Raw genomic sequence first — 12,984 nt, 5'->3', positions numbered from 1 at the left:
AGAGAGAGAGAAGAGAGAAGGTAGGAGCTCTGACATCTCCTCTGGGTATGCCCCAACATTCTAACTTCCAATAGACCTTACCTCTTAGAGGTCCTACCACCTCCTAACAAAGCCATAAACTGTTGACTAAGCCTTTTGCATATAGTCCTTTGGGAAAAAATTTAAATTATAACAAAAGATATATGGAACACCTACTGTAAAAAAGAGTTTAAAATTTTTTTGTCATTGTGATCCAACTTTAAATAAATGTATAGTTTAATGATTGCATCATAATAAATCGATTTCTTTAAATTTACATGATTACCTTATAATAAGGCTAGTAAGAGACTATTTTTGTGAATTATAACACTAATTATCTCAAGTCCATCTTTTTCATCTTGATTTAATAATGTCATAATCTACTTTGGGTAGATATTAAATCAAACCAGTGCTGTGATTCTGTACTTAATCTGTTTTCAAGGAATTTGACACAGTTTAAGTGATTTGCATAATATACCTGGTATTAATTTCAAACCACATTTTGAGAAGTTAATAATTGGCATATTTTTTATTTTGTGAGCATATTTGTGTACTTTTTTCTAATCCCTGTGCAAGAAACTAAATATAAATGTAGCATGGAGATTCATTGAAAGAGCTGATATAGGATCTTCTGTTACTGTGGTGTACTCAGTAAATTTTCTTCCCCTACTAAAAAAGACTTTGGAAGAATACAGAGAGTGTGATCCTAAGAGTTGGGACACGCGTCAGGTGCTCCCCTGTCCTCAGCCTTCTTCCTCTCATCCCATTATCGATTTCTTCAACCAAGCGTGCTGCCATTAAGATACAGTAGACTGTCCTTCTTCATTTATGGTTCTGGATTAATATGTCAAGCAGTTAACCCTATAAATTCCAGTTTCCTCTTTCATAAATTGGAAAGAATATCCACTTCACAAACTTATCTCATTTTTTGAAATTAAAAAAGATTTTTTTATATGTGCAAATGTTTTTCCTGCATGCATGTAAGTGCAGCATGTGAATGTGCTGCCCACATTGGCCAAAAGACGGTGCTGGATCTCCTGGAAGGGTAGTTAAGGACAACTGTTAGCTGCCATGTGGGTTCTGGGAACTAAACAGGGGTCTTCAGGAGCAGCCTTGCAAGACAGCACAAGACAGGCAAACCCAGAAAAGAACAAGAACTGCTTGCTCAGAGTCACTGCTCATTGATTCCTTTATTGAGGTGGGCGTGGAAGCTGTTCTGTGCAGAAGGAGAGCCTTGTGTTTGAGAACTGCACTACACCACCTGGGTCAGCCAAGGAAGGAATACCCATATTCCATCAGCGCTGATAGACACCACCCAAACCAGGATGGGTGTCTCAGCTAGGAGATAGAAAACTGAATGTATGATTGAGACTTTGCCCATCAGGTTTAGGCCAGAAAGACACAGCTGATTGTATCTACTACCATGAGTTCAGCCTCCGAATTTGTGGACAGTTGAAGAGCCCAGTTACTCTTCTGGTTGGATCATCTTTCACTGATAGGCAGTTGACAAGTACTTGGCCAATGGCTAGCCTTTGAAAGTTAAAGCTGCCCTCTGACAATTGTCCACTCATCAGTTCCCTTATAGCATGCTGTAGCTAAGTTCCTTCCTGGAACACGTAACTGTCTAACACAGATACACACCGTCATTTCTTTACTGTCTCTTTCTCTCACTGGAATCCAGTTTGTGAAAGGACGTCCCAATAATGAATTTGTTTTCCATTTTTCCTTCATTGTCCAGCATAATATTTGTGATCTGTTATGAGCTTAAGGAGTTCAAATTAAGTGAAAGAAAGCTATAATTTTTGAGTTTTAAGCAGCAGAGAAATTTGTTAGGAAAATCTGCTTCTTTTTTTTTAAAAAAATTTATTTTATTGTGTTATTTTATGTGCATGAGTGTCATGCCTGCATGTGTGTAAGTATACCTGTGTTGTGCATGCCCGCAGAAGAGAGAAGAGGGCGTTGGATCCCCTGGCTCAGGAGTAACTAATGGATGACTGTTAGCCACCATGTAGGTGCTGGTCTTTGAATACAGGTCTTCTGCAAGAACAGCCAGTGCTCTTAACTGCTGACACATCTCTCCAGCCACAGGAGAATCTGTTTCAATCCCAATCATTCACATGAGGCTTTTCCTGAGGATGAATTTGTAAAAGCTACGTTCTATTATCAATATGGAAGTATTTCCTTTTTCTCCTGCTGAATTTATATAGTTTTAGCCTCCCAATTCTTACTGAACTAGTTGCCTGGAGCTTCTATAATCAATGACCACAAAATGACAGCTTAAAACAGTGGCTTTACTTTCTCACTGTCCTGGAGACCAGAAGTCCAAAGTCCAGTTCTTGGTGAGGTCACACTTCTTCAGAACATTCTAAGGAAGGAGACTTCCTCACCTCTTTCTGACTTCTGGTGGTTTCTAGGAGTCAGACTGTCCTTGAGTCTGTGTATGAAGCATTATCTGATTTTCTTTATAAGGTCATCAAGCATTGCATTTAAGACCTATCTTAGTTTGGTGAGACCTCATCTCAACTAGTCACATCTTCAAAAGTCCTATTATCACCTACAAAAAAACCATCATATACTGAGTATGAAATAGCTATGAATGTTGGCAGAACACCTCAACTCAGAACACAATACAATCACTAAATGAACTTGGTTGACTAATAACCTAATAGACAAAGAATTCAGAACCTTACAGAAGCTAGTGCCTGGAGAAAATAGGTTCATGGGTTAAGAGCACTGTCTGCTCTTGCAGAGTACTGGGGTTCAGTTCCCAGCACTCATGTGGCAGCTCACAGCTGTCTGTAACTCTGGCACCAACTGATCTAGTGCCCTCTTCTGCCCTCCCCCGGCACTGCATGCACATTGTACACTTACATGCATGTAGGCAAAGATACTCATTCACATAAAATAAAAATAAATCTTATAACAAAAAAGAATTTCAGCCGGACGTGGTGGCACATGCCTATAATCCCAGCACTAGGGAGGCAGAGGCAGGCAGATCTCTGTGAGTTCAAGGCCAACCTGGTCTACATAGGGAGTTCCAGGCCAGCTGGGGTTATAGGGAGACCCTGTTTCAAAAAGACCAAAAAAAACCCCCTAAAACTCCAAAACAAAAAAGAATCTCATGTCCAAATGCAAGCTTTAGCTTTTAATATTTTCTTCCATTTTATTGTGCATAAACCACTCCTGGCTTGTTTATTGTGTGCATATTAAGATGTGAGCTTCAGAATTTCAGAAAGGCACCCCAAAATTTAAAAAAATTTATCTTAAGCATTATAATCATTATTCATATGTTAATATAAAAAAATTTACAAATTGAAATTTACAAATTGAAATTTAAATATAGTTTGTGTAAAAAGAACATTACCTGCAAATTGCATTTAGGCCACGCACAAAATTTCGGTGCCGCTGATTCTACTTGATAATCCATCCCTTAAATGAACAAATATGAATGGTAAAAATACCCACAATGCATTGCATGGCTCTATGCTCAGGGTTTACTCACCTCTGTCTCCTTGATACATAAAATTAAACATGAAATTACTTGTTTGGCAAGAGAAACGTATGATTGCATATCTAATAGAAAATAAGAAAAGAATATAGTAATTTCAAGAAAAACACACAGAAGCTGATGTTGATCTAATTCCTTCCAGAATCTGAAGATATTAATTCTTTACTTAGGCACATCCACTGTATTTCTCCCAGGGCTCTGACCACACAACTGTCTGTGACACAGGCAACACACAGACTTTCAGGTAGAATCCATACTGGTTGTGGCCTCTGTGGAATGGCCACAGGATGCTTCCCTGAGAAGGCAGCACCGCCAAGGAGGAGGGGCAGAGTCAGGCTTCTTTTTGTTCTTCTTTTTGTTAAGGCCTTGACAGTAGCTGCAGGATTGTTCCACAAGATGTATCTGCAAAATGAGAACTGTGTTCTGTAAACACTGGTTGTTCAAGCCCTTCCTTCAGGCTAAATATAGAAGCAAATGTTCTCAACCCTCCAGGTGGGCAAAGCCTACATTCCCCCTCTAATCAGCAGAATTGCACTTTATTCCAACTTAGGTCACCCAGGAGGTCTGAGTCAGGAGACAGGTCCTGAGTTATCTGATTGTCAAATCACTTTGGAGAAGCTCCTCCTTCCTGCTTTTTTCTCTGTAGCTGCTGTTTCCCTCAGCTGCGGAGTTGTTTGTGTAGACTCCAGGCAACCCACCAAAACACGTGGTAAGTGCAAACATATTGTTTACCTTTTACAAATCCCTTTAAACTCTTGCCACTTGATCCCCAGGGCTGACTCATGAGGTTGCTATTCATCTTCAGGGAAGGAACCCCCATCAAAGGGTGTGTGCCCAACAGATCAGAGGTAGGAAACATCTGCCCCTTGGTCTGTCTTTTTCATCTGAAAGGTCAGAAGTCATACTAAGTACAGCTCTAGGTTGTGATCAAATGAGAGGAAGGCAAAGTAGCCCCACACCCACCAAAATAAAGCCCTGGATCCAGAGACTGGGTGGATGTTCTTTACTTTCTAATGTTTGATGAGGGAATAGGCTCAGAGGGTGTGTTAGTTGCCCTTCTGTTTCTGTGATAAAATACTTGGTGTATAGGGAAGGAACCTATTACTAAGGTTTTCAGAGGCTTCAGTGCAGATCACTTGTCCCGGCTATTGGGTCTTATGGCAGCGCCATACACCATGGCAGTAGAAACATGCAGCAGAGGTGGGGCTTACCCTGTGCAAGCTGTGAAGTAAGAGACAGGCCCTAGCATCCCTGTCAAAGGTACACACCCAATTACCTTTCTTTCTTCTAGTAGGCTCTTCCTCTAAGGGCAGTGCCACCTCCCACTAGTGCCACAGATGAGTGAGCAAGGCTTCACGCCTAGGCCATTAGGAGACATGAATATGATGCTCACCTTTTACAAATTTTCTTTTTGAGACAGGGTGTTACTATATAGCCTTGGCCGGCCTGGAACTCACAGAGATCTGGGTGAGGGCTTAATCCCCTGAGTGCTGGGTTCAAAGGTCTGCATCACCAAGCCCCACCTTTTACAAATTCTTAAGGGAGGATAGAAACATGTGTGCATGGTTTCACTTCGAATGATTTGCAGAGCTGAGATTCTCATCAAAACCTTATAATTTAAGACCAGTACACTTAACTGCATATTATTTCATAACAGTGAGAGTCCTTCCATTCCTTTCTAAAGACATGGAGATTGGTGATTCTCAAATTAAGAATGTGTTGGAAATATGAAAACAAAAAGAAATAAACCAGGGTTGGACAATCAAGAACACTGATTTCAAAGAAGTTGATAGGAGTAAGTGGTTACCAGAGACTGGAGACTGGGGCTGGGAGGTGGATGGGGGGATGCGGGGAATACTCAGTGGGTTCCAAATTTCTGTCGGGGGCAAGTAAGAAGTGCTGGTATATATTGCATAATATGGTGATTGCAGGCAACCTTTGTGTACTGTGGATCTCAAAAGCCTAGAAGAAAGAATTTTGAATGTTTCCACCAACAAAAAGAAATGTGTCATGACACAGATGTTTCACCTGATTTGAACATTTCAATATATGCTTATCAAGACTTCACACTGTATCTCATTAATATCTCTATCTATCTATCTATCTATCTATCTATCTATCTATCATCTATCTATCATCTATCTATCATCTATCTATCATCATATATCTATCTATAATGTTTTTAATGTATCAGTTAATAAAATTTAGCCTGAATCTAGAAAAAGGAAAAACAGAGGCAAAAATCTCCTGGAGACTCTATAATCTAGATCTTTGGCAGGTTGTTTATTCTTATCTCAGGGGTCCAGAGGAGGGCCAAGGATTTTCCTTTCTAAGAAGCTCCCAGGTGATGCTGACAAGGCTAGTCCAGGGACTGGATGAGAAAAATCAGGCTGGCAGAAGGTAGACAGTAGCATCTTTTAGCTGAGTTACCCTGCTACAGCCCTCACTGAGCCATTGAACCCCACTGGGATTGGGCATTGCTTCACTAATGAGAAATCAGATTCTCCAGAATTTGTAAATCAGATATTTCTATTTACCACCCAGACTTCCTATTCAAAAGCAGTACAAAGGCATGTCTACAATACAATGTATTTACATTTACAAGAATGCAGACTGGGACTCACAATTTTCTTTTTTGTAGGCAAATTTATTGGTATCTGCCTTATAAAGAAAACATTTAAATGATTAAATAATCCTTCAAATTTCTTTTGTATAGCTTTTTTGTTTTTTTTTGTCTTATTTTGTTTTTTGTTTGGTTTTTGGAGACAGGGTCTTGTTACGTATGTAACCCAGCCTGCTACTCACTGTATAGCTCAGGCTGGCCTCCTGGAAATCCTCCTGCCTCAACCTCACAAGTGCTGGGATTACAGGTGTTTTCTACTGCAACACCTGGCTTCTTAAGGTCTTCCAATCCTTTTAAAGTTGGATAATACGGTTTGTTTTAATCTATATATGATTGTGATAACACTAGAGGTTTTGTTTGTTTATTCTTAAACAAAATAACAGGTATTTGTGGCCACATTCAATTAAACTAATCACTCATCCTACTGATCAAGGTTAACTGATGTGGTGGTTTCCAGTCCTGGCTGTACACTGCCACTGATGCAAAGGCCCAGTCTTCATGCCACACCTGGAAAGGACACTGAGGAGAGTCTGCTCATCTTTACCATTTATGTGGTTTATGTAGTCAGGATTGTGAACATCTCAAATGCGCACACTGTTTAATAACACATGACCATCCATTTTGGAAATAGGAGGTTGTGATGGTTAATTTGGTGCATAAACTTGACTCCGCTTAGGGGATATTCAGAGTGCAGATAAATATTATTTCTTAATGTGTTCATGGTTATGACTCTGGGAGAAGTCACTATTTGAGTCCATAGAGCATATACAGGCATGCCTGAAGGGAATAAGACTATTTTAAAGAGACACTTCCCTTTCAGCTATCAGACTGTGAAACTAGGCACCTTAGGGAACTGGAAATCTCCCCCATTCCCAGGAACCTCATGCTGGGAGAAGGAAAAGATGAAGCCTGGTACCAGTCAGGTGGAGAATTTGTCTCTAGGAAAGAGATTTCACAGTACTAAGGTCAGTCCACCTTGGAGGGTGAGACTGAAACCCAGACAATGATGGATCATTGATGGGCAGGGCCACACCTTGACCCAGACTGCTTAGATATGAATAACCCTGGTTCTTCACTTAAACTTTAACATCGGGTCAGGACTGGGAAGGAGTCGAGGAAGAGAGGTGTATCTCTTTGCCCTTCTTCCCATGTGTTCACATTGAATACATCTCCCTTTTCTAGTTGTCAGTATTAAATTGACTCTTTTATTTGGTTTCTCAAGGATAGCTGGCCCCACCTGGATAGCTGGGGCAGCCAGAGTCCCATAACATCAATGTATATGAATGAACATCATCTAGACCATGGGGGTCCTAACAGGAAACAAGGCAGAAGAAGGGAGATTTTCCTTTTTCTTTTTGATCTGGATATCAGCATCTCCGCCTCTCAGACACTAGATGCTGAAGCTCATGGCGCTGGAAGCTTTGGATTCTGGGATTTACACTGTCAGCTCTCTTGGCTCTCAGATCTTTGGATTTGGACTAAATTACATCACCTGCTTTCCATATGCCCCTGTGTAGACAGCAGATGGCAAGATTTCACAACTTCTTTAATTGCATAAGTCAGTCTCATAATCTCTCTCTCTCTCTGTCTCTCGGTCTCTCACTCTCTCTCCCTCTCTCTCATCCTGCTTTTCTGAGAAACTTCATCTGATAAGAGCTCTTTTGTATTTTTCTTCTAAGTAATAGACAAAGAATAATTCTAACTCTTGCCAGATCCCAATTTTCCCTTCCATTTGTTCTTGTACTCTTCTACTCTAAAACAATTCTAGTTAATTGTTCAGGAGTGAATGCTACAGTATTTGGCTTCCTTATTCATCTGTAAGAAAATAACCTGCCTGTCATCTATCATGTGTTTTCATGTGCCTGAATGCCTTTTATACAATGATGTATGTTTTATTTGTGCATTTATTTACTTTAAAAGTATTTTTAAAATTATTTTATGTGTATGAGTGTAGTGCTTGCATGTATGTAAGTGCACCTATGTGGCACAATGTTTGCAGAAGTCAGAAGAGGGTATCAGATCCCCTAAAATCGAGTTAGAGATGGTTGTTAGCCACCATGTGAGTGCTGGAAACTGAACCAAGGTCTTCTGCAAGTGCAGCCAGTGCTCTTAACCACTGAGCCATCTCTCAAGCCTCTATTTATTTATTTATTTATTTATATTTTATTTATTTATTTATTTATTTAGTTAGTTAGTATTTTTGAGATAAGGTCTTACTGTGTGGCTCAGGCTGGCCTGGGGATTACTATATATACCAGGCTGACCTTGAACTCAACAGAGATGTGCCTGCCTCTGCCTCTCAAGTGCTGTAATTAAAGGCACACACCACCACTCCACACACTTAAATTAAAAAAATATATAAATACAAAATTTACAGTGAAGCTCTGTAGTCCGAAATTTTCCTCCCACCCTTTCACAAATTCAGGGAGACTAGATTTCCCAAAATAATTATGGTCATCTTCCACATAGCCATTAGGGGGCAGGCCAGATCCACAGAACAACTCCCTACAGTCTTAATTCCCATAGACACCTAGCACTATCTCAAAAACAACACCGAATGTTCAAAGACCTTAATGTGAGACTGTAATATAAGTGTTAAGTGAACTGAACACTTTTAAATGAAAGTACAGTGGTCAATAAACACACGAAAAGAGGTCCTAAACATCCATAAAAACGCTGGAGGAAAGTGTAGGGGAAGACTTCAAGACTCAGGCACAGGCAACAACTTTTTCTTTTTTTTTTAAATTTTATTTTATGTGTATGAGTGTATTGCCTGTGTGTAGGTAAGTGCACCCATGTCGTGCAATGCCCACAGAAGACAGAAGAGGCCATCAGATCCCCTGGAACTGGAGTTACAGACAGTTGTTAGCTGCCATGTGGGTGCTGGGATTTGAAACCAGGTCCTCTGCAAGAACAACCAGAGTTCTAATTGCTGAACCATGTCTCCAGCCCCAGGCAACAACTTTTGTAAGATTCTAATAGCACAGTAAATAATAGCTATAATTTTCAAATAGGATTATATGAACTCAAAAGTTCCGGCACAGCAAAGGAAATACCAGAGTGAAGAGATAGTGGAGAGAACCAGAGAAAATCCTTGATAACTATTCATCAGATGATGAATATGTGAAGGAAGTTTCCTGAAAAGACCATCACCTTTCATTCAACCTTCTGCAAGGCTGATTCATTGATTAGAACTTCAATGATTGTGGAGAGATTGGAATGCTGCAGGTTCAGAGCCTAATTGCAATTTATCTGCTCCTATCTTTAGCCTTCTTAATAGTCAGTCCTTGCCCACCTCTGCATCTCACCAAACATCCTTGTGACTAATGGATGAAACTTTTTGGAATGTATTGACCTTTAATAGGCCACTAGGTTCCACCAACAGCTTTAATTACCACTAGCTTCCACAACTACAAATGTGATCAGATAGCATCTGAAGCCTATAGCAGAGATTCCCTCCTTCGCTGTAACCCACCTATCTAATGTTCCCACCAATGAATTTGAGAAATGTCTTGGTTCATGATTTTCTTTGTTCTGTTATTGTAAAACCTTCATGACACTGTTATCTAAGCAGAATGTAACCTGAATCTGTGTTCCCAGGCCATGGTCACTCACACTTGGCTCCAGAATTAAGATTTCTTATTCCCTTTGAGGTGAGAGTTGTGTTCTTGTCTTGGGTGGACATATAAAGAATTCAAAAAGTTAAGCAGCAAAAGAACAACATGAGAGCTGGGTGTGGGGGCACACAGCTTTAATCCCAGCATTTCGGAGGCAGAGGCAAGCAGATCTCTGTGAGTTTGAGGCCAGCCTTGTCTACACAGAGAGTTCCAGGCCAAATGGGGCAAAGGGAGACCCTGTCTCAAAAAGAACGACAACAACAGCAGCAGCAGCAAAGAAATATTTCAGTCAGTAAGCGGGCAAATGAACTGAACACTCGCAAATGAAAGTAAAATTAACCAATAGATAAATGGGAAAATGTTCAACTTCCTTAACCATGAGGGAAATGTAAATCAAGATCATGTTGAGATTCCAGCTATTAGAATAGCTTTCATCAGGAAAACAAACAACAGATGCTAGTGGGGTTGGAGGGAGTGGGAAGGGAGAATTTTGCACTACTAGTGGAAGTAGAAATAGATGCAGCCACCATGGAAATCAGATGGAGGTTCCTCATTAAACAAAACAACAAAAAATAGAACCATCATATGATCCAGCAGTACCGCTCCTGGATTGACACATGAAAGAATCAAACTCCACATACAATGGAGAAATTGTAACTGTCATGGCAGAAGGGTGATATTCAAAAGAGAGACACTCTGTCCCTCCTTTGGCTATGGGATTATCGAAACAATGGACCTAAGAGAATTGGAATTTCCCCAGAAGACTGGCTGGGAGGAGGAAAAGGCCAAAGCTAGGGGCCATCCAGAGGAGCAACTTGCCTCCAGAAAGAGATTTCACACAGCTTTGACAACTTGCAGGACAGATTGTTCCATGGTTGGTTAATAATGGGCAGGGCCACACCTTGACCAGCACTGCTTAGTTATGCATACCTCTTGCCCCCTTTTTAAGACCAAACTTCACACTGGAACCCTGAAGATGGATCGAGGATGAGTGATCACTGGACTCCATTACCTGTTCCTTTTCCTAATGTGTCCACATTAAATCAATCTCTTTTCTTTGCTTTTCCCTCTAACTTGTCTCTTCAATTGACACGTTGAGGACAGGTGGCCCAACCTAGTTTGTTAGGAATTCCAGGATCCAGGCTTGTACCCTAAAATCTCACTAGCAATTTCTACACTCATATTTATGGTAGACTTATTTAAAATAGCCAAGTTACAGAATCAGCCTATCACTATGTCTATCAATGGATAGTTAGTGAAACGTGGCACATGTACATGGAGTATTCTTCAGTTAAAAAGAAGAATGAAATCATGTCATTTTAAGGAAAATGTAAGGAACTGGAGATCATCGTTATAAACAAATTAAGAAGATTCAGAAAGAAGTGTGGTATGTTTTCTCTGATATGTGGAATCTAGAGAAAAACAAAGAAAAGGAGAAGTTTAAGCCATTTGGGAAAGGAGAAGAACCCTTTGCCCTCCCTACCTGTACTGACATATGTTTCTTGTCGACTGAGACAAGAGCTTGGACATAGTTGATTGGAGTCTACCCTGCACAGAGATTATATTCCCTAAAAGTATCACAAACAAGGTTGTGAAGACAGCTAGTGAGCAATGCCCAGGATGAAAACATGCCTGAAGCTTTTTGTGTGACCTGTGTTCAGAAAAATTGCTTTCACTTCTTATTTTTATCCATGGTTTTGTTTTAACTTAATTTTTTCCTTGTACATAAGACTATTCAGTACTTATAAGTCATCCCATGATTTCATATACACAAAAAGACTTTCCATAAGGAAATGAATAGATCAATTTGTTTTCTCTCACTTTCCAGTCATTGATAGGACCACTCCTCTTTGATGCCTTCACTCAACTCATAAAGCATCTGTCCGTTCTCTTAAAAAACATGTTAAATTTGTTTTACTTTGACACATCCTGAAACTCTTTTAATAAATTATTTATTTACTTATTTTGTGTTTATGTATATGAGTACTTTACCTGTATATATGTAAGTGCATATGTGTGTGCAATGTCCACAGAGGCCAGAAGAGGGCATAGGATTCCCTGGACCTGGAGTTACTAATAGTTATGAGCCATCATGGGGTGCTGGGAATTGAACCTTGGTCCTCTGCAAAAGCAGTCAGTGATCTTAACCCCTGAATCATCTCTCCAGCCACCAACATCTTGAAAGTTTTTAATGCAAGTCTGGAATCCCAAGAATCCCAGCTGTACCTGAGTAGAGGGCCCTGGGGTTGCGAGGCAGACTCCTCAGTCTGCACAGCCATTAACAGGAAGCTATTGCTTCCTGTTCCACAGGCCAGAGACATAAGTAGAAAGGGGGACTATTAGGGAAGTGGAAAGGGATCCAGGCGAGGGAAGAGCAGAGATGTTAGAATCCAGGCAAACTGCTGGTCATACCCCATCTCCCATTCTGTATCATGAACCTGATTCCTCCTCAGTGCCCCTGCCCTGCTACTTGTTGGTGATGGCATTGGGACCTGGTCTCCTGAGAGTCCTGTCTGTCTATAGTGTTAATAACTTTTCTAACAAACTTTCTACTCCTAGCAATCCATCTCAGTGTCCCTCTTGAATCTCACATCCAAGGCCTTTCAAGAGATAAGAAAAGGTGATATGGGGTCGGAAAAATATGAAAGCAGTACATATAAAAAATTTAATCAAGGGGCTGGAGAGATGGCTCAGCAGTTAAGAACACTGGTTGTTCTTACAGAAGATCCAGGTTCGAATCCCAGCACCCACATGGCAGCTAACGACTGTCTGTGACTCCAGTCCCAGGGGATCTCACAGCCTCTTCTGACCTCCACAGGCATTGCATGACACAGGTGCACTTACCTACATTTAGGCAATACATGAATATACATAAAATTAAAATAATAAATAAAATATTTTAAAAAATGTAATCAATTATTTTGTAGAATTAAATATCCTAATAAAAATATAAAATGTTAACAGTGATGAAATTACTGAGCACAACTGCTGAGAGATTTAAAGGCATTTTGAAAAGATAATGTTTTGCCTGAGTTGGGGAAAAAAAAAGAGGGGTAAAATAAATGAAGATTTACTTTCTGTTTTGTCTTGATGATTTTCAACTTGGAGAATATTTGTTTTTTTGAATTAAGGTCCTAGAAAAAAAGCTGCACGTACATCAAATGTTCTACAAACTGATTGATTAAAACTTCAAAGACTGTGAAACCAGTTTTTTTTTT

Source organism: Nannospalax galili, unplaced genomic scaffold (genome assembly GCF_000622305.1).
Source record: "Nannospalax galili isolate Female #2095 unplaced genomic scaffold, S.galili_v1.0 scaffold1763, whole genome shotgun sequence".
In the NCBI taxonomy this organism is placed as follows: Eukaryota; Metazoa; Chordata; class Mammalia; order Rodentia; family Spalacidae; genus Nannospalax; species Nannospalax galili.
This window is presented reverse-complemented; position numbering follows the sequence as displayed.